General features: G+C 36.1%; 1 non-coding gene across 1 annotated transcript; it reads left to right on the top strand.

Moving 5' to 3' along the window:
* Nucleotides 1–1,424: 1,424 nt before the first annotated feature.
* On the top strand, nt 1,425–1,543 carry LOC145403487 (5S ribosomal RNA). Its single transcript, XR_013898007.1, has one exon. It is a non-coding gene; the product is annotated as a 5S ribosomal RNA (ribosomal RNA).
* Nucleotides 1,544–24,291: the final 22,748 nt, after the last annotated feature.

The following is a 24,291-nucleotide window of genomic DNA, read 5'->3' as shown; positions in this document are numbered from 1 at the left end:
TCTACCAGAAAGCTCGCCGACATGTAAAAATACCCCCGCTAATACCAATACACCAGTCCTGTATGAGACAGCCCTAGCATGTATTCAATATGGACGGTGGGTGTTAGCGCCGAAGTGGTGACATGTAGAGGTGTCCGGTACGTAGGAGGACTACTGGGCCTTGAAAGCAGGCTGTGAAGCCTAAGCCCAGAGTCGGTCAAAAAAAAAAAAAAAAAAACTCCTGCACATATACCCCATCCGTACTCCCATTCTCTCACACTCTCACCCCTCCATTTAGTTTCAGTTAATCCACATACATCCACTTTCGCACCTTCAAGCACCTGGACAATCTCTCTCTTTCACCTCATCATTTGCATCCCTTACATTCCAGGTCGCCATCCATATCATGTCCTTTGTACGGTCCTCAGTCGTCATCTTTTGGTCAGTCCTGGTCCGAGGCTTCTTGTTCGTATTTTTAGTTGTTTTCCGGGGAGGGGCACTAACCCTCCGCCAACCCACTTGCTGTCACATAGGGAACACTTGTTGGTTGGTTATAAGGTTTCCACCCAGCGTTGTAAATGAGAAATCATTTGACTTCCCACTCGATGTAGAGCTACCCCAAAACAGGGTACCACTACACTAAGTGGGTGGATGATGAGCGCCCCCAACTACAAAAAATTTATTCGAGAATATTTAAACTGCTGCAATACCGAGGTATATAATTATCACATAACTATGCCTCATCTCTTTAGACATATAGTGCATGTGAGCTAAAAAAAAATGCAGGTTGAAGGAACATTGAATGAAGTGTATTAATGTCGTCTAGACATTGTACTGTATCTATTTGTATGTAAGGAAGATGGCTATTTGCGATTTTTTATCATTTGTAGTGGTAACTTCATATAAAAAAAGATTTGGTCAAGTTGTTGTTACGGTAAGAATATCCACTTTAGGAATTTGAAAAGTATTATACTTGTGTGATCCTTAAAAACCACAAAATTCGGGGCGAAAACACTAAATATCCAACTGCTACAAATGTACTCTAAATTAAATGGGAAACACTTCCAATTCTATCTTAAATTCAGAAAACATTTCCGAGGGTGAAAAAAAATCCGTCTCGCAAAAAAAAAAAAAAAAACAGTAACAAGGCTAAATGAGGTACGACGTAGGGTGAACTGATTCACAGGTAAAGAAGTCTGGCATTTGAGAGAAGCTCAAAGAGTTTTGTTTGTGTAGAGACGAGAAAACAACTTGGAAATGTAGAGATGAAACGGATACTTTTTCTGTTTAACTAGGGCTTTAAAGTGGCATCTTGAGCCTCCTGATCATATATAAAAAATAGAATATTTTCTCTATGACCGTGTGATATCACTATCCAAATTTACCATGGAAAATTCACTCCGAAAGAAAAATGTTTAATGTTTTTTTAATATATATATATATATGCCAACGGCCATACCACGTTGAGTACACCGCTTCCCGTCCGATCAGAGAAGTTAAGCAACGTTGGGTCTGGTTAGTACTTGGATGGGTGACCGCCTGGGAACACCAGACGCTGTTGGCATAACGTTCTCCCTACGTGTCAAGTGGGGTTGGTGGAGGATTAGTGCCCCTCCCTGTAAAACAATTAACTCTAAGCCTTGGCCACCGCGTTTGGGATACATGGCGTCTGGCAATGAATGAATGAATATTGTTACGGAACAGAGAGATAATGAACACTTCAAGTGAGAATACTAAAATTACTACTGTCCCGCAAAGTTCCAGGTTCAAAACAAAAGACATTGGTAAAATTACAGGTTGAAGTTTAATGCTCAAACTAACAACTAAACATTCAGGACTCATAAGGATAATGTAATGGCAAAACAGGTTGCATATATGGTTAACTGCAATAGCCTCTATTAACATGAATTTAGCAGGAGCAAATTTATCTAAGTCAGCCCTGATAAATGAGAAAACCTGATAATGCTCAGTTAAAGCAAGATATATTATTACAGATACAGAATATTATTAATAATGGTTGACATCAAAAACTCTACATGAATCACAAAAAACCTCACCAGGCTCACGAATCAACGCCCTAGGCCACACAGCTCAAGAAAAATAGTTACAACACTGATACTCAAATTATACAGCAGCTAGATGGCTGGAGACTTACTGAGCCCTCACAAAAATAATAATGCACTATACAGGGGAGGCCAGAGATGTGAACAAAATGAGGAGTAGATCTAAGTGGCAACTAATGCAGAGACTGAGCTCATTATATAGGAGCCGGAAGAGCTTGATTCAACTTGCAAGAAGGACACGCAAGTGAGGGCACAGAGGACGAAGAGTTGACAATCCTGCTCTGAACAACAAAAAGAACGACTTACTCTAAAGGGGAGAAGGGGGGAGTGAGGTAGAACACGCAAGCCTGGTCATTATGGAAGCCACGAGGCGAATCGTGATCAAACATGCAACATACTGTACGTTAGAATTATACAAAGGATGATGAAATCATAGGCTATGTAACACCTCCCCACAAAGAAAAAGAAATTTACAAAGGAAATTTCTTATTACTCTAAAACAGTCTAAAGTCTAGATAAGCAATCTGCAATAACATTTTCTTTCCCTTTGTCATATTGTATGTCTAATGAAATACTCCTGAAGAAGTAGACTCCATCTTGTCAATCTCTGATTTTTATCTTTAAACTTACTAAGGAATTTCAGTGGGTTATGATCGGTATAAATGACTTTGGGGTCAAAACCAAAACACAAATAAGATGAAAAATGCTGTAAACCCAAAATCAAGGCCAAAAGCTCTTTCTCAATAGTTGAGTAGTTCTTTTGAGGTGGAGTGAACTTCTTACTGTAATAAGATACAGGGTGTTCAATACCCTGATCATCCTCTTGCAGCAAAACAGCCCCAGCTCCTGTATCACTTGCGTCAACAGCCATCTTAAAAGGCTTAGCAAAATTTTGAGTAGCGAACACTGGCTGACTTAATAGGATAGGTTTAAGTTTGCTGAAAGAGGATTCACAGTTATCGGTCCAGACAAATTTAACTCCCTTTTTCAGCTAGATGAGAAAGTTTAGTCTGGAGATCATTCATGATATCAGGATTCTTCCCCAAACTATCACTCAGGCTCATACTGCATGGGAAAACCTCACTTGCAGACTCGGGTGGAACAGCTACAGTACAGACTGGGTTATTTTCGTCCCGCCTGTGATATAACTTTAGCATGTTGATGTGACAAAGTTGCTTGTTCTTTCTACGATCTGGTGTGGCGATGAAATAGTTGACAGCACTGAGTTTCTTCTCCACGAAATAAGGACCACTAAACTTGGCTTGAAGAGGTTGCCCATGCATCGGTAGCAGAATCAAAACCTGATCTCCTGGCTGAAAGTGGCGTAACCTGGACTTATCATACCAAGTCCATCTTCTGAGCAGCTCCTAAATTCTCTCTCGCCAGCTGTAAAGCAATGGACAGCCGTTCTTTGAACTTCATCACATACTCCAGCAGGTTGACGTCATCTTCCTCCGACAGCCAGCATTCCTTGAGTAGCTTAAGGGGTCCTCTTACTTCATGGCCAAACAGTAGTTCAAAGGGTGAGAAGCCCAGTGATTCATTTGGAGATTCTCTTGCGGTAAATACAACGAATGGGAAACATTTATCCCAGTCTTTCTGACAGTCTTTCAAACAGTATTTCTTGAGCATCGATTTGAGTGTTTGATGATATCTCTCCAACGCTCCTTGGGTCTAGGGATGGTAAGCTGAAGACGTGATCTGGGTGATGCCCAACTCTTTCAGAGATTGCTTGAAAACATTTGACATGAAATTACTTCCCCGGTCTGACTGTACCTCCTTGGGCAGACCAAACTTGGTGAAGAACCTCAGCATTTCCTTAACCACGTTCTTTGCTGAGATATTCTAGGTGGAATGGCTTCAGAATAACGAGTAGCCATATCAATCAGGGTCAACACATAAGAAAATCCTGAAGAAGTCTTAGGAAGAGGGCCCACAATATCCACCAACACACGGGTGAATGGCGCCTCAAAAGGAGGAATGGGAACTAGAGGTGCAACCTTTTCGGTCTGATTACACTTCCCCACAACTTGACAGGTGTGACAAGACTTACAATACCAGGAAACATCTCTGAAGATACCTGGCCAGTAGAAGTGTTTCAAAATGCGTGCCACAGTCTTCCTCACTCCAAGGTGTCCTGCCAAACTGGAATCATGAGCCACTCTAATGATATCCTGCCTACAAACACGAAGGATGACAACTTGATGTACAACCTCCCATTCACAGTCGGCTGACGCTGTTGGGGGTCTCCACTTTCTCATAAGTACTCCTGACTTTATATAATAACAAATAGAAGCACTAGCTGACTCTTCCTCACTGCAAGCGGAGTTAGCTAGACCTTTTAACTCAGGGTCAGCAACCTGCAACTCAACCAACTCTTGACGAGACAAATTATCAACACTACGGGGTACTGCCTCATCTGGTGAGTGGTCCAAATTAGCAAGAAAAGTGTCAGCTAGGATAACATCATCATTATCCTCTAAGTCACCAGTAACTCTAGACTTAGCCCTAGTGATAGCACATGCAGAGAACACCTCAGGGATATCACAATCCTGGGTCGCAGTCACTGGTTCACTAGACAACTGAGGAGCTGGACACACTTGACTTCCACCAATATCATTTCCAAGTAAGAAAGTTAAACCTGACGTTGGGAGTGTCTCAACCAACCCAACCATAACGGAACCATTAACAAAACCAGACTCTAAATTCACTCTGCACAGAGGTACAGAGAAGTAATTATTCCCTACACCTTGTAAGATTATAGTTTCATCAGAGGAATTAACATTAGAGCCTAGAATACTGGTCAGCATAAGGGATTGGCAAGCACCTGTATCATGATATATTTTAACTGATTTCCTGTCATTATTGTCCAGAGGACTGACAAAACCATCAGACAGGAAATTCGCACATGAACTCAATTAGCACATGAACTCTTGAGAGTGTCACCCACATTACTGCTCAAAAGAGGAGCTTCATCATGAGAATTTAATTTACCCCTCAAAGCAGTTTCAGTTAACTCGGTTAAAGAATTCTGGGAACTCTCAAGGGTGGACACTACACCAATTGACTGAATATTTAAAGATTCCTTTTTTTTCACATCACGCTGTCTCCTGAAACATTTCTCCGTAGTATGACCAAGCTTACTACAATAAACACATTTACATTTCTGAAATTTAGAGGTGAAGCTGGTATTTATTTCCTGAGAAACATCATCTTTATTCTCTCCTGTTACCTGTACTCTGAGTAGAGGCAACGTACTTACTCTCAGCTTTCCTTTTTTCTTTAGAATATCTCTTGGGAGTGAGAACATATTCATCAGCTAAAAATGCAGCATCAGACAAATTATCTATTCTTTTCTCATCAAGATATTGGCTTACATCTTTATTAATACACCTTTTGAAGTCCTCCAGCAAAATCATCTGCTTAAATTTATCAAAATCAGAATTTACATTCTTAGAATTTAACCACTGCTCTAACAGATCTTCTTTGATTTTTGCATACTCAACATGGGATTGCTTTTCTTGTTTATAAGTTGTCCTAAATTTTGCTCTATAGGCTTCAGGAACAAGCTAATAGGCCTTAAGAATCAAGCTCTTAACATCATAGCAATTTCAATTTGTGGCTGTGCCTCCTGAATACGAGCCTGAGACTCAGGCTCCTTAGCACGAGCCTCCTGCAGGGCTAGCTTTAACTTAGCTATTTCAATCTGCGTTTGCTCATCTGGAGGAGTTACATTAAACAAGCTTTTATTAATCATGTCAACAATTTGATCTTTAGACTGATGAGAGCGAACAGCAATTCCCAATTGTTGAGCAACAAGCTTAAGTTCATTCTTTGTTCTGTTTTCTACATCACAAATGTGCACATTTGACGAAAAATCTTTGGCTTCATCAGGAGTAGTAATAGTAGACATGAATAAATCTCAGTCACAAAATATCAAGCAATATCCTTATGATAATATCCTGAATATCCTGATAAGAGGTCGCAAAATTTGTTACGGAACAGAAAGAGATAATGAACACTTCAAGTGAGAATACTAAAACCACTACTGTCCCGCAAAGTTCCAGGTTCAAAACAAAAGGCAGGTAAAATTACAAGTAAAAAGTTTAATTCTCTAACAACTAAACATTCAGGACTCATAAGGATAATGTAATGGCAAAACAGGTTACATATATGTTTAACTGCAATAGCCTCTATTAACATGAAATTAGCATGAGCAAATTCATCTCAGCCCTGATAAATGATAACACCGGATAATGCTCAGTTAAAGCAAGATGTATTATTACAGATACAAAATATTATTAATAATGGCTGACATCAAAAACTCTATATGAATCACAAAAAACCTCACCAGGCCCACGAATCATCGCCCTACTCCACACAGCACAAGAAAAATGGTAACAACACTTATACTCAAATTATACAGCAGCTAGATGGCTGGAGACTTCCTGAGCACTCACAAAAATAATAATACACTATACAGGGGAGGACAGAGATGTGAACAAAATGAGGAGTAGATCTAAGTGGCAACTAATGCAGAGACTGAGCTCATTATATAGGGGCCGGCAGAGCTTGATTCAACTTGCAAGAAGGACGCGCAAAGGGCACAGAGGACGAAGAGTTGACACTCCTGCTCTGAACAACAGAAAGAACGACTTACTCTACTTTAAGGGGGAGAAGGGGGGAGTGAGGTAGAACACGCAAGCCTGGTCACTATGGAAGCCACGAGGCGAATCGTGATCAAACATGTAGCATACTGTACGTTAGAATTATACAAAGGATGATGAAATCATAGGCTATGTAACAATATATATATATATATATATATATATATATATATATATATATATATATATATATATATATATATATATAACTCATTGGATCCTAGAGTTCCTGGGCGAGGCACTGTTCCTGGAGGGTCCTAAGCGTGCCACCCTCCGCCTATCGGCTCATAGTCGCGAAGCTCATAGGTCCCTACCAGTGGTTCTCTACTTTGAAAATATCCAGTTGTGTCCAATACTGTGGACACTGGGCTCCAATGGTATATATATATATATATATATATAGATATATATATATATATATATATATATATAATTTGAAAAAAAGTAAATACATAGCAGTACTGAATTATACAATTTAAAAAATTATTTGGTTTCTCATTTACGCAATTTGATTGTTCATGATGCGTCTAAAAAAAAAAAAAAAAAAAAAAGGCTGCAAGAGAATCGACCTGAACTGTTGTGTCCGTCGTGTTCAGATTAACTAGATTTTTTATTTCCAATTAGTAGTCTTTGTTTTTTATTCGTCTTAGCCGTTACGTCAAAGATGAAAAGTAGTCAAATTCTGAACTAGTTACGGCTGATAGCATCCACTTTGGGGGTAGGAGAAAACTATTTTCCTGAATGATGCCTGTAAAAACTTATTTTTGGACAAAATCGCTAAGTATGCAATTTCCACAAGTACCCAAAATTGATTGCGACACACTCCCTATTAATTGCAAAATTCAGATGACCTTCCTGAGTACGAAACATAACAAGAAATCGAGTGACATGTAAAGACAGCTGGCATCTGATCTGTTCAAGAATAGTAAGTTTCAACTGATGCGGGGGTCAAAGCAACAAGCGTGAAATTTCGAATGAGTATTGTTTTTTATCTGCAGTAGAAGCACTTGAAAATTACATTGAGTTTCCTGATTGAATGTAAAAAAAAAAGAACGAAAATTTGTACATTATGAAGGATCGGGTCACCCCATAAGCGGCAATTCCTTAGGTAAAATCAAGAAAAATATAATTTGAAGAACAATGATTGAACTGTATTAATGTCGTCTGGAAATTTTTTCGATTTTTACGTTAGGAAGATGGTCACTTGTGACTTTTCTCATTTGTAGTGGTATCTTTAGATTTTAAAAAAATAGTAAAGTTGTTTTGTTACTGTAAAAACATCGACTTTAGGAATAATTCAAAACTGTTATACTTGAGTGATCCTAAAAGCCGCATAACTGACGGCGAATACACTAAATATCAAACTTCCCCAATTGTGCTCTTAATTAGCTAGGGAACACTCCCAGTTGTATCTATAATTCAGAAAACATTGCTGAGCTTGCGGAACTTCCGTCTTGAAAAAAGAAACAAATAACAAGGCTAAATGACGTAACACGTAAGATGAAATTGATTCATAGGTAAATAAGCCTGGCATTTGAGGGGTTCAAGCCCAAAGAGCTTCGTTTGATTAGAGACGTGTATACTACTTGGAAATTTAGAGATAAACCGGATATTATATTTATCTCTATAACTATTCATTACAGTGGAATCTTGAGGCTCCTGATCAAGTTTAAAAAATGGAATGTTTTAGTAGTATGACGGTTGGTGTGATATCAGTATCCATATTTACCAAGTTAAAGCAGTCCGAAAGGCAATATATCGTTTAAAAGGAAGTTGTCTATTATGATATATATTATAAGGAAATAGAAAATATATAGCCGTACTGAAATATACAATTTATAAACATTTCTTGGTTCCTCATACTTTTTTTTTTTTTTTTAGTCATGGTGGGTCTTTTATAATTCAGGATGCCAAAGCGTCGACCTTCATTGTTGTGTCTCTCCCGTTAAGATTAAGTTGATTTTTTTTTTTATTTAAGCTGAATCTATTGTCTTTTTTTTTTACATTCATCTTAGTCATAACTTCAAAGGTAAAAAATAATACCAGTTTTGAACTAGTTACGACTGATAGCATCTGCTTTGGGGGTAGTTCAAAACTAGTTTATTAGAGTGATGACTGTATAAACGTATTTTGAGGCGAAATGGCTAAATATGCTACTTCCACAAATGTTTTCAAAACAGATTCTGAAACACCCAATTATTTCCAAAACTTAGGACACTTGTCAAGGTGAAAAAATCACATTTAGGAAACATATAAAAATCGATTTACATATAAGGAGAGCTGGCGTCTGAACTGTTTAAGAACAATGTTTGAATTAATGTGGGGATCACCAAAACAATCTAGTAACATCGAAGGACTACTCGTTTTTATCTGCAGTAGAAGTACTTTAAAATTACGTAAAACCTCCTTACTAAATGTGAAAAAAATGAAAATTTGCATATAATAAAGGTTAGAGTTACATCATAAGCCACACATCTCTAAGGGGGGAGGCGGTGGCTCAATCGGTAGAGAGGTGGCCTGCAGTCCTAACGGACCCAGGTTCGAATCCCGGCTGGGTGCAGGGAACAGTTTAAGGATTTGAATTTCGTTAAATCAGGCTTTACTGATCTACCAGAAGACCCGCCGACATGTCGTAAAAATACCCCCGCTAATACCAATACACCAGTCCTGTATGAGACAGCCCTAGCATGTATTCAATATGGACGGTGGGTGTTAGCGCCGAAGTGGTGACATGTAGAGGTGTATGGTATGTAGGAGGACTGCTGGGCCTTGATAGCAGGCTGTGAAGCCTATGCCCAGAGTTGGACACATAAAAAAAAAAAAAGTAAAATCCCTCAAAACTGTGATACCTAATGAAAAATAATACCGAAGAGAGAACCTGTATTTTTACACAGGAAAAATCATCGGAGAAATTACCAATATGCCGGGAATCGAACCCAGGACTCTCAGGTGAGAGCCAGGCAGCATACCACTACACCACGACCAGGTAAAAGTTAACATGTCACAATCTACTTTCCCGAGTGCCAGGGGGTTAACTCATCCTCTCCAGGCCCACAGTCGGGGACGGAGGGACGTTGGTTACAAGATTGTGACAACGTGAGTTAACTTTTACTTGGTCGTGATGTAGTGGTATGCTGCCCCGCTGTCACCTGAGAGTCCTGGGTTCGATTCTCGGCATATTGGTAATTTCTCTGAAAAGTAATACTGATGAACTGTTGACACCTAAAAATTTATAAAAGTATTAACACTCGCAATACCGAGATATATAATCAATTATCATTTATAACTATTCCTCATCTCCTTGTACATATAGTGCATGTTAGCTACAAAAAATGCAGATTGAAGTACTGAATGAAGTGTATTAATGTCGTCTGAGTTTGTATCTATTCGTTCGTTAGAAGGAGGGTCATTTGTGATATTTTTTCATGTGTAATGGTAACTTCAGATTTTAAAAAATGGTCAAGTTGTTTTCTTACGGTAAAAACATCAGCTTAAGGAATAATTGAAAACTATTATACCAGTGTGATCTTTAAAACCACATAATTGGAGGCGAAAACACTAAATATCCAACTGCCATAAATGTACTCTAAATTAATGAGAAACACTCCTAATTCTATCTTAAATTCAGAAAACATTTCTGAGGGTGAGAAAATCCCGTCTCGCCAAGAAAAAAAAAAATAAAATAACAAGGCAAAATGAGGTAAAACGTGGAATGAAATTGTTTCACAGGTAAAGAAGTCTGGCATTTGAGGGATTTAAGCTCAAAGAGATCCGTTTGATTAGAGAAGTGAAAACAACTTGCAATTTAGAGATGAAACGGATATTATTTTCTTCAGTATAACAAGGCCTTTAAAGTGGTATCTTGAGCCTCCTGATCAAATATAAAAAATGGAATATTTTCTCTGTATAACGGTTCATGTGATATCATTCTCCACATTTACCATGTTAAAATCACTCCGAACGGCAATAAATCGTTTACAAGAAAATTCTTTTTGTATATATATATATATATTAGGTTCTTTTTGTATATATATATATATATATATATATATATATATATATATATATTGGGAAAAAGTAAATACATAGCCGTACCGAGGTATCTCATATACCCAGTTTCCCTGATCATGGTGGGTCAAAAGAAAATCAAGCTGCAGGAGAATCAAACTGAACTCTTGTGTACGTCGTGTTGACATTAAAAGTGTTTTTAATTTCCGATTAGTATACTGTCTTTTTTTTATTCATCTTAGTCGTGACGTCAAGGATAAACAGTATTCGAACTGTGAACTAGTTACGGTTCATAGCATCCGTTTTGGGGGTAGGGCAAAACTATTTTTCTGTGATGGCTGTATCAACTTGTTTTTGGGGGAAATCGCTAAGCATGCAACTTCACAAAGAACTCAAAATTTAATGGGAATCACTCCCATTAACACCTAAATTCAGATGACCTTTCTGCGAGTGAAAACATCACATTTACGGAGCATAACAAGAAATCGAGTGACATGTTAAGAGAGCTGGCATCTGAGGTGTTTAAGAACAGTAAGTTTAAACTGATGTGGGGACAAAGCAACAAGCGAGAAATTTCCCATGAGTATTGTTATTTATCTGCAGTAGAAGCACTTGAAAATTACGTGGGGTTTCCTGATAGAATGAAAAAAAAAAGGAATATTTGTACATTATCAATGTTCGTGTCACCCCATGAGCCACATTTCTCAGGTAAAATCTCTCAAAATTGCGATAACTCGTGAGAAGGAATATTGATTAGTTAGACCCTCACATAAAGATTAATACAAGAAAATATAAGCAATCCCAGAATACCGAAATATATAATTCATTACCATTTATTACTTTATTCCGTATCTCCCTAGACATTTAGTGCATTAAACCTACAAGAAAAATGCAATTTGAAGAGCACTGACTGAACTGTATTACTGTCGTCTGGAGATTGTTTAGATTTTCACGTAAGGAAGAGGGTCATGTGACTTTTTTTATTTGTACTGATAACTTTAGATTAAAAAAATGGTAAAGATGTTTTGTTACGGTAAAAGCATCCGCTTTAGGAATGATTCAAAACTGTTATACTTGAGTGACCCTAGAAGCCGCATAATTGAGGGCGAAAATAATAATATCCTATTTTCCCATTTGTGCTCTAAATTAGCTAAGAAACACTCCCAATTGTATCTATTGTATATTTGATTAAACATTTCCGCCGTTGTGGAATTTCCGTCTCGAGAAAGAAATCAGTAATAAGGCTAAATGAAATAGCACGTAGGATGAAACTGATTCACAGGTAAAGAAGTCTGGCATTTGAGGGGTTCAAACCCAAAGAGTTTCATTTGATTAGAGACGTGTATACAACTTGGAAATTCAGAGATAAAAAGGGTATTATATTTATCTGCATAACTATTCGGTACAGAGGAATCTTGAGGCTGCTGATCAAGTTAAAAAAAAAAAATGGAATATTTTAGCAGTATGACTTCGTGTGATATCATTATCCATATTTCTATCTATCCATCTATCTATTGCCAGACGCCTCAATCCCGTATCGTCAGTCTTTCCATCCTCTCCACATGGCCAAACAACCTCAATTTGTTCCTCATAACGCTTCTTATTACATCGATATCCACACCACAAAGCTCCTTTATATCCTCATTCGTCAGCCTGTCTCCATGTGACTCCACAGGGTCCTCTTAAATAACTCATTTCCACTGCTCCCACTCTTGACTTGGTCGTCCAAGCTTCACTTCCATACGTTAGAGTTGGTATCACAATACTGTCATGTAGTAACTTTTTCACTTCCATGCTCACTTCCCTGTTTCTTATCACTGCTTTCAAAGAACCAGCAACCTTTCTTCCCTGCTGTACCCTTTCAAACACTTCCTCCAAACTTCCATCCATACTCTTCACACTACCCAAGTACTTAAACGTACTCACATTTTCCAATTCCTCACAATCCAACCTCGCTGTACATTCACTGACTTCACCTCTCTCAAAGACCATCACTTAACTCACCTTTAGATTCCGTTTCTTACACACTCTCCCAAACTCATCCACAAAGCCTTGCAGCTCCCCTTCGTCTTCACTCAACAACACAGTATCATCTGCAAACAACAGTACAGTGAGTTTCCAAACACTATCCTCTCTCACCAGGGCCACTCCAACATCCACTACCCTACCTTGTACCTCTTTTATTACCCCATCCATGTACAGATTGAACAACCATGGAGACATGACACATCCCTGTTTCAACCCAACATTCAAAGAGAAAAATTCACTTAGTTCATCATCCACACGCACTGCAGCCTTAGCACAATCATATATACTCCTCAGCATTCAACAACTTCCCATCCACTCCATATATTCTTAATACTTTCCAGTCCGAAAAGCAATATATCGTATAAGAGAAAAATGTCTATTATCAGATATTTATTAATAGGAAAAAGTAATTACATCGCCGTACTGAGATATACGATTTATAAACATTACTTGGTTCCTCATATAAGCAGTTATATTGCTCATGATGAGTCTTTAAAAATTCAGGCCCAAGCGTCGACCTAAACTGTTGTATCTGTCTACTGAGATTAACTGGATTATTTTTATTTTCGATGAATCTATTATTTTTTTTTTAATTCATCACAGCCGTGACTTAAAGGATAAAAAGTAATAAAAGTTGTGAAATAGTTACGGCTAACATCCGTTTTAGGGGTAGTTCAAAACTATTTTACTGGAGTGTTGTCTTTATAAAAGTATTCTGGGGCGAAATCCCTAAATATGCTATTTCCATAAATCTAATCAAAATTGATTTGGAAACACCCAATTATTTCAGTCAAAAGACATTTGTGTTAAAAATCACATATAGGAAACATAAAAATCGATTTACATGTAAAGGGAGCTGGCCCTTGAATTATTTAAGAACAATACGTGTGAATTAATTTCGTGGTCACCAAAACAACCTAGAAACTTCGAATGAGTATTCATTTTTATCTGCAGTAGAAGCACTTTAAAATTACATCGAGCCTCCTCACACAATTTAAAAAAAATGAATAATTTTTAATTATGAAGGTTCGTGTTACCCCATAAGCCACATATCGAAACTATTTTACCTAATTTGAAGGAATATTCATGAACTTTTGACACGTAAAAATTTGTATGAGAAAGTATTAACACTGTGTCAGTACCGAGATATATAATCAATTATCATTTATAACTATTCCTCATCTTAGACATTTGGTGCAAGTGAAAAAAAAAAAAAAAAAAAAGGAAAACTGAATGAAGTGTATTAACGTCGTCTGGAGATTGTCTCTTCTGAAGTTAGGAAAAGTCTCATTTATGATTTTTATTTCATTTGTAGTAGTAACATCAGATAAAAAAAAATTTGTTTTGTTACGGTAAAAACATCCTCTTTAGGAAAAATTGAAACATACTTGTGTGATCCTTAAAACCGCATAATTGAGGTCGAAAACGCTAAACATGCAAATTCTTCAAATGTACTCTAAATTAAGTGAGAAACACTCCCAATTCTTTCTTAAATTCAGAAAACATTTCTGAGGGTGAAAAAATTTCGTCACCTCAAAAAATCAGTAACCAGAAAGAATGAAATTGATTCACAGGTAAAGAATTCTAGTATTTTAAGGGTTTAAGCTCAAAGAGTTTCGCTAGATTAGACATGAAAAAATCACGGAAAATTAGAGACTAAACGAACATTATTTTTTTCGGTATAATTAGGCCTATAAAGTGGCATCTTGAGCCACCTGATCAAATATAAAAATGGAATATTTTTTTCTATATAATGGTTCGTGTGGTATCATTATCCATATTTACCGTGGTAAAATCACCGCGAAAGCAATAAATCGTTTACAAGGAAATTGTTTGTGTGTGTGTGTGTATATATATATATATATATATATATATATATATATATATATATATATATATATATATATATATATATATATATATATATATATCATTAGGAAATGTACATACATAGCCGAGCTGAGATATACAATTTATAAATTTTACTTGGTTTCTCATATACGCAGCTTTATTGATCATGATGGATCTAAAAAAAAAAAAATCAGGCTGCAGTAGCATAGACCTGAACTGTTGTGTCCATCGTGTTGAGATGAACTGGATTTTTAGTGTGCTAATAGTATACTGTCTTTTATTCGTCTTGGCCGTGACGTGAAGGATAAAAAGTAGTCCAATTGTGAACTAGTTACGGCTGATAGCATCGACTTAAAGTGTAGGACAAAATTATTTTCCTAAGTGATGGCTGTATAAACTTATTTTTCGGCGAAATCGTTACGTATGGAACTTCCCACAAATACTCACACATTATCGGGAAACACTCTCAATTACAAAACTCAGATGACCTTTCTGAGAGTGAAAACATCAGATTTAGGAAACATAAGAAATCGATTGGTATGTAAAGTGGACAGGCATCTAAGGTGTCTAAGAACAGTAAGTTTCAGTTCATGTGGAGGTCAAAGCAACATGCGAGAAATTTATAAGGAGTATTTTTTCTTATCTGCAGTAAAAGAAAAAGCAGGAACATTTGCACATCATGCAGGTTCGTGTAAACTCTCTCGGATTAAGGAGGTATATAATTAATTATCATTAATAACTTTATGCCTCATGTCCCTAGACATTTAGTGCATGACAGCTACAAAAAACACGCAATTTCAAAAACAATGAGTGAACTGTATTAATGTCGTCTGCAGATTTTTTATATTTTTACGTTAGCAAGAGGGTCATCTATGATTTTTTCCATTTGTGGTGGTGACTTTAGACAAAAAATAAAAGTAAAGTTGTTTTGTTAGGGTAAAAGCATCCACTTTAGGAATAATTCACAACTGTTGTACTTGAGTGATCTTGAAAACCGCATAATTGAGGGGGAAAACACTAAATATAAAACTTCTCCAACTGTGCTCTAAATTAGATAGGAAAAACTCCCAATTGTATCTATAATTCAGAAAAAATTCTGAGCATGCGGAATTTCCGTCTCGGAAAAAGAAATCAGTAACAAGGCTAAATGAGGTAATACGTAGAATGAAATTGACTCACAGGTAAAAAAGTCTGCCATTTCGTTTAAGCTCAAAGACGTGAAAACAAATTGGAAATTTACAAATTAAACAGATATTACTTTTATCTGTATAACTAGGGCTTTAAAGTGGCATCTTGAGTTTCCTGATCAAATATAAAAATTGGAATATTTTCTCTGTATGATAGTTCGTGTGATATTATCCGTATTTACCATGGTAAAACCACTCCGAAAGGCAATCGTTTAAAAGAAAATTCTGTTTGTAATGATAATCAGATATATAATATTAGGAAACAGTAAATACATGGCCGTACTGAGAATTACAATTTATAAACATTACATGATTTCTCATATGCGCAGTTTTATTGTTCGTGAGGGACTAATAAAATCAGGCTGCAGGACAATCAACTGAACGGTTGTGTCCGTCATGTTGAGATTGATCATTTCCGATTAGTAATTCTTTTTTTATTCGTCTTGGCCATGACGTAACTATAAAAAGGAGTCCAGTTATGAACTAGTTACGGCTAATAGTATCCTAGACATTTAGTGCATGACAGCTACAAAAAACATGCAATTTGAAGAACATTGAGTGAGCTTGGTTTTTTTTATTTTTACTTTAGGAAGAAGGTCACCTGTGACTTTTTTCATTTGTACTCTTAACTTTAGATTTTAAAAAATGGGAAAGTTTTGTTAAGGTAAAAGCATCCGCTTTAGGAGTAATTCAAAACTGTTATACTAAAGTGATCCTAAAACGGCATAATTGACGGCGAAAACACTAAATATGAAACTTCCCCAGTTGTGCTCTAAATTAGCGAGGCAACATTCTCAGCTGTAATTATAATTCAGAAAAATATTCTGAGCTCACGGAATCTCCGTCTCGGAAAAAGAAATCAGTAACAAGGTTAAATGAAGTAACACGTAGGATGAAACTGATTCACAGGTAAAGAAGTCTGGCATTTGAGGGGTGTAAGCCCAAAGAGTTTCGTTTGTTTAGAGATGCGTATACAACTTGGAAATTTAGAGATAAAAAGGTTATTTTTTTTTTATCCGTTTAACTATTCATTACAGTGGGATCTTGAGGCTCCTGATCAAAGTTAAAAAATGGAATATTTTAGCAGTATGATAGTTCGTGTGATATCATTATCTCATTATCCATATTTACTATGGTAATATCAGTCCGAAAGGCAATATATCGATTAGTTTTTTTTTTTTTAGTAGATAGATATTATTAAGAAAAAGTAAATACATAGCCGTACTGAGATATAGAATTAGTAAATATTACTCAGTTCCTTATATACTCAGTTTTTTTGTTCATGATGGGTCTTTTAAAATTCAGGTTGCCGAAGCGTCGATCTTAACTGTTGTTTCTCTCCTATTGACATTGAGATTTTTTTTTTTTTCGATTATTGTCGTTTTTTATTTTTAAAATTCATCGGTCTTGACATCAAGGATAAAAAGTAGTACCAGCTATAAACAAGTTACGACTGATAACATCCGCTTTGGGGGTAGTTCAAAACTATTTTACTGGAGTGATGGCTGTATAAACGTATTCTGGGGCGAAATCGCTAAATATGCTCCTTCCAGAAACGTACTGAAAACTGATTGGGAAACACACCCAATTATTTCAAAACTCAGGACATTTCTGAGGGTGAAAAAATCACATTTAGGAAACATATAACAATAATCGATTTAAATATAAAGAGAGCTGGCGTCTGAATTAAGAACAATAAGTTTGAATTAATGTTTGGGTCACCGAAAAAGCTACAAACTTCGAATGGGTATTCTTTTTTATCTGCAGTAGAAGCAATATAAAATTATATCGAGCCTCCTCAATAATGTTAAAAGGAAAATGAAAACTTCCACATTTTGAAGATTCATGCTGCACCATAAACCACATATCCCCAGGTAAAATCTCTCAAAACTTTTATATCTAGTGAGAAGGAATGTTGATGAGCATTTGACTCTCACCTAAAAATTTATACGAGAATGTATCAACACTGTCGCAATACAGATATATAAATAATTATCATTTATAACTAATCATCTTAGACATATAGTTATGAGCTACAAAAATGCAGGTTGAAGGAACAATGAAAGAATTGTATTAATGTCGTCTGGAGACTTTATATTCTTACGTAAGGAAGTGGGTCATTTGTAATTTCTTTTCATTTGTAGTGATAACTTAATATTTAGAAAATGGTCAAATTGTTTTCTTACGGAAGAAACATCCATTTTAGAAATAATTGAAAACTAATATACTTGTATGGTCCTAAAAACCATACTATTGAGGGCGAAAACACTAAATCTTCAACTTCCACACGTGTGCTCTGTTAGACTCGATATACCCGCAATTTTATCTTAAATTCAGAAAACATTTCCGAGGGTGAAAAAAAAAAAAATCAGTAACAAGGCTAAAAGAGGTAATTGGTTGGATGAAGTTGATTCATATGTTGCATATGAGGGATTTATGCTCAAAGAGTTTCCCTTAATAAGAGGCGTAAAAACAACTTGGAAATTTATACTTATATTATTTTTGTCTGTATAACTAAGGTATTAAAGAAGCATCGACTATTCTGATCAATTATTTTTAAAAAATAAATATTTTCTATGTATGACGGTTCGTGCGATATCATTATCCATGTTTACTATGGTAATATCACTCCGAAAGGCAAAAAATCGTTTACAAAAAATTCTTTTTGTATTGATAATCAGGTATATATTTTTGGAAAAAGTAAATACATGGAAGTACTGAGACATACAACATATAAAGATTACCTACTTTCACATATACGCAATTCATGATGGGTGTAAAAAAGAAATCAGGCTGCAGGAGAGTCGACTTGAACTCTTGTGTCCGTCGTACTGAGATTACCTGGATTTCTAATTTCCGATTAGTATATCGTCTTTTTTTTATTCGTATCAGCCGTGACATCAAGGATAAAAAGTAGTCAAACTGTGAACTGGTTACGGCTAATAACATCCGCTTTCCGCGTAGGACAAAAGTATTTTCCTGACTGATGACCGTATAAGCTTATTTTTTAGCGAAAACGCTAAGTATGCAACTTCCACAAATGTTCTCAATTCATTGCAAAACTCAGAAGACGTTTTTGAAAAAAAAAAAAAAAAAAAAAGGAAACATAACACCAGATCGATTGACATGTAAAGAGAGCTGGCAGCTGAAGTGTTTAGTAACTGTAAGCTTGAATTAATTTGAGGGTCAAAGCAACAAGCGAGAAATTTCGCGTGAGTATTGTTTTGTATCTGCGGTATAATCACTTGAAAATTACTTGGGGCTTCATGATTCAATGTAAAAAAGAAGGAATATTTGTACAGTTGGCCGCAATCCCGCGAGGGCCACCTTAGTGTTGGCAACGCTGGCCGAGATAGTAACCGCGAATCATTAGTAGTGAGCTCTGATCGAAGCATTCACAGGACTGGGGGAGGGAGCGGGTTTGAGGTGGGTAGGTGGGTGCCTGTACACGAGAGGCGAGATATGACGATTGTTGAGGCGACAGAAAAGTGTAATATTTATTAAAAGAATTTTTTTTTTTTTTTTCGGTGTTACTTTTGCCATCATGAAAAGTAAAAAGATCAACTTCAAATATTATACTGCAAAACAAAGACAACCGATCAAGATTCATAATTGTAGACTTTAATCGTATTTTATTTTATTGTTTCCAAGCAATGGACACTGTAAAATACAGACAAAATCTGCCTGAAAATAATGAATCAGAATGCTGTTTATTAATCACATGTAACAAATGTAAGTAACTTCATCCGGAATGTGGCAGCTGCTGACACCACTGGCACATATCAACATCGCCCATATCTAGCGTTATGTAACAAGCAGTTGAAAATCGCATCGTTGCGTCATCGCATCGTGGAGTTATCAGGGCTCCCATTGACCTTCACATGATAGCAGATTAAATATATATATATATATATATATATATATATATATATATATATATATATATATATATATATATATATATATATATATAGATAGATAGATAGATAGATAGATAGATAGAGAGAGAGAGAGAGAGAGAGAGAGAGAGAGAGAGAGAGAGAGAGAGAGAGAGAGAGAGAGAATCACAAATTGTTTAAAGCCTCATTGGTCAAGACACCCATAATTTCATTTTTACAAACAACCATCTGTTGCCATCGTGTCCGTGCCTCTTTGCCTATCTCTTATCGATGTAAATTTTTACATAGCAAAATCTGACTATAGCATTTAGCGTTTAGTATCATAAATCAGAATGTAGAAAAAATAGTAAGGTAAAAGAGTGATACAGCATCCCTAAATGCGGTGTTTGTTGTTGGGTGTTAGGAAACGCTTGATAAGGAGGATACGGAGGTGTGTGCTAGGGGTGTCAGCAATTACCGCATGCAGTATTAAGGATTCACATTTGCTATATTCAATAGCATTATGCTTTATGGTTTCCAAGCATTAACTGTGCCACTTTTCACAGCTGTAATAACTTGACAATAAAGGTATTAAAATATATATTTTTTACCAGGTATTGTAGATTTTTATTATATATAGCTTCCAGCCTTCCACTCATGTTTCAGACGTCATCCCTCACCTCTCGTGCATAGGTATCCCCCCACTCTCCTCAAACCCCCTTCCTCCCCCCCAAACTCTCTCTGTACGACTCTCTCTTACTGGCTGTGGATGCTTCGAACGCATCTCTCTACTAGTGTTTCAGAGTCAATATCTTGGCCAGCGTTGACAACGCTGTGGCCCTCGCGGGAGTGCGGCCAGCTGTACATTATGAACGTTCGTGTCACCCCAGAAGCCACATTTCCTTGGGTAAAATCTCTCAAAATTTGTGATAACTCGTGAGAAGGAATATTGATTAGCTTTAGACACATAAAAATTAATACGGGAAAGTATAAACACCTTCGGAGTACCGAGATATATAATGAATTACCATTTATAACTTTATTCCTCATTTCACTAGACATTTAGTGCAGGAGAGCTACAAAAAAAAAAAAATCTGAAGAACACTGAATGAACTGTATTAACATCATCTGAAGATTTTTTAGATTTTTATGTAAGAAAGAGGGTCATCTGTAACTTTTTTCATTTGTAGTGGTCACTCTAGATTTTTTAAAAATGGTATACTTGTTTAGTCACTGTAAAACGATCCGCTTTAGGAATACTTCAAAATTGTCATACTCGAGTGATCCTATATATCGCAAAATTGATGGCTATAACACTAAATATGAAACTTCCCCAATTATGCTCTATTTTAGCTAGGAAACACTCCCAATTGTATCTGTAATACAGAAAACATTTCTGAGCTTCCGGAATTTCCGTCTCGGAAAAAAAAATCAGTAACAAGGCTAAATGAGATGACACGTAGGATGAAATTGAATCACAGGTAAACAAGTCTGGCATTTGAGGGATTTAAGCCCAAAGAGTATCGATTGATTAGAGACGTGTATACAACTTGGAAAAATTTATAGATAAAACGGATATTATTTTTATCTCTAACTAAGGCTTGAAAACGGCATATTCAGCCTGCTGGTCGTATATAAAAAGGGGAATATTTTCTCTGTACGACGGTTCGTTTAGTATCATTATCCATATTGACCATAGTAAAATCAGTCCGAAAAGCAATAAATCGTTTACAATAAAACTGTTACTGTATTGGTAATCAGGTATATACTATTAGGAAAAAGTAAATACAGCCGTACCGGGACGTGGTTTTGCATGTAGGCAGGTTTATTGTTCATGATGAGTCAGAAAAAAATCAGGCTACAGTAGCTTCGACCTGAACTCTTGTGTCCGTCTTCTGTGATTATCTGGATTTTTAATTTTCAATTAGTACTTTTTTTTTTTTTATTCGCCCTGGCCATGAAGTCGATAAAAAGAAGTAGAATTGTGCATTACTTACGGCTGTTACAATCCGCTTTGGGTGTAGGTCAAAACTATTTTCCTGATTGATGGCTGTATAAACTTATTTTTATGCAAAATCGCTAAGTATGCAACTTCCACAAATATGCTCAAAATTTATTGGGAAGCACTCCTAATTAATTCTATATCTCAGATGCCCTTTCTGAGCGTGAGAAAATCACATTTGGGAAAGATATAACAAGAAATCTATCGACATGTAAAGTGAGCTTTTGTCTGAGGTGTTTGAGAGCAGTAACTTCGAAATGATGTGAGGATCAAAGCAGCAAGCGAGAAATTTCGAATGAGTATTCTTTTTCATCTGCAGTAGAAGCACTTGAAAATTACGTCACGCTTCCTTATTGACTTAAAAAAAATATATATATATATTTGCACAATATGAAGGTCCACATTTCCTTAGCTAAAACCTCTCGAAACTGTGATAACTCGTGAGAGGAAATACTGATTAGCTTCAGACTCTCATTAAAATTAATAGGAGAAAGTATAAACACTATCGGAATACCGAGATATATAATTAACCATCATTTATAACTTTATTCCTCATCTCACCAGACATCTACAAAAAAAAGTGCACGTTGAAGGGACACTGAATGAACTGTATTAATATCGTCTGGAGATTTTTTAGGTTTTTACATTAGGAAGAGGGTCATTTTGACATTTTTTCATTTGTACGGCGAACTTCAGGATAAAAAATGAGACAAAGTTTATTATGGTAAAAGAATCCGCTTTAGGAGTAATTCAAAACTTGATTGATCCTAAAAACCGCATAATTAAAGGCGAACACACTAAATTGTCACTTCGACGAATGTACTTCAAATTCTATGAGAAACACACCCAATTCTATTTAAAATTCAGAAAACATATTTGCGGGCAAAAAATTCAGCCTCAAAAAAGAAAATAAATTAGTAATAAGTCTAAATGAGGTAATATGAAGGATGAAATTGATTCACAGGTAAAGCAGGTTTTGATTATTTAGGGGATTAAACTCAAAGATTATCGTTTTATTAGGAAATTTAGAGATAAAACGGATATTGTTATCTTGATAACTAAGGGTTTCAAATGGCATTTTGAACCTCCTGATCTTATTTTAAAGATTGAATATTTTAGTAGTATGACCGTTCGTGTGATATCAGTATCCATATTTACTAAGGTAATATTAGTCCGAAAGGCAATATTACCGTTTAAAGGGAAAATTTTTTTATATATATGATTATCAGAGATATATATTTAGGAAAAGAAAATACATAGCCGTACTGAGATGTCTAATATACTATAGCAGAAGCCGTATGTGTGTTTGTGTGTGCGTGTGTGTGTGTGTGTGTGTGTTTTGGGCAGCCGAAACTACACATTCAAATTGCACCAAAGTTGACACACAAATCGCAAAAAAATCAGATGTAAAAAAAACCTGGTTCGATCACCATTGAAAAAATTCCTATTTATTGAGCGCTCACATTCTGACTAAAACGCTGCTCCCGGAGCCCGGCATAGGATCTCCGTAGAATTTTTTGCCCAGAGGTAGAACTACAATAAACTGTAGCAGTAGCAGTGTGTACTTCGGACTAGCATTCGGACAACTTGGGTTCCATTCGCGAAGCTGCAGATAACACGGTCAACTGTTTAGCTGCAAAAAATCGAAGTGACAACATTACAGTAGAACAGCACATGAAGACCATCAAGGGCCTTTTTATGTCGTCTTGATGGCCGATAGTGACAACGTTAGATTAGAACGGCACATGAACGCGAGAGCTCTCCGCAGGAGCAAGTGCGAGGGGCCCGATGAGCCCACGAGCACTTGTACAATTTATAAACATTACTTTCGTTCCTCATATATGCAGTTATATTGTTTATGGGTCATAAAAATCAGGTGGTGAGAGCGTCGACTGTATTGAAATTAACTGTATTTTTCATTTTAGATGAGTATCCTTTTTCTTTTTAATTAATCATAGCCGTTACTTAAAGGTTAAAAAGTAATGCCAAATGTGAACTAGTTGCAACTGATAGCATCCGCTCTGAGGGTAGTTAAAAACTATTTTACAGGAGTGATGGATGTGAAAACTATAACTGAGGGAGAAAACACTAAATAAATAAGCAACCTCCGCAATGTGCTCTAAATTAGCAAGGAAACACTCCCAATTGAATTTAAAAATCAGAAAACATTCCTCAGCTTGAGGGAATTCCTTGTCGGGGGAAAAAAAAATATCAGTAACAAGGCTAAATGAGGTAACACGTACGATGAAATTGATTCGTAGGTAAAGAAGGTTGCAGCTTGAAGGCTTTAAGAACGAGTTTCGTTTGAGTAATGATCTGTATACAACTTGGAAATTTTGAGATAAATCAAATGTTATATTGATCTGTATAACTGGGAATTAAAGTGGAATCATGATCAAATTGAGAAAAATATTTTTCACGTATGACGGTTCGTGTGATATCAGTATCCATATTCATCAAGGTAAAATCATTCCAATAGGCAACAAATCATCTTAATGAAAATTATCTATTATCATATATATATTATTAAAAAAAGGTAAATAGCCGAACTAGATATACAAATTATAAACATTATTTGGTTCCTCATATACGCAGTTTTATTGTTCTTAATGGGACTTTCATAAATCA

The sequence above is a fragment of the Coenobita brevimanus genome, chromosome 60 (assembly GCF_032717465.1).
Source record: "Coenobita brevimanus isolate Jiangsu-jjx chromosome 60, ASM3271746v2, whole genome shotgun sequence".
NCBI classification, from domain to species: domain Eukaryota; kingdom Metazoa; phylum Arthropoda; class Malacostraca; order Decapoda; family Coenobitidae; genus Coenobita; species Coenobita brevimanus.
This window is presented reverse-complemented; position numbering and strand designations above follow the sequence as displayed.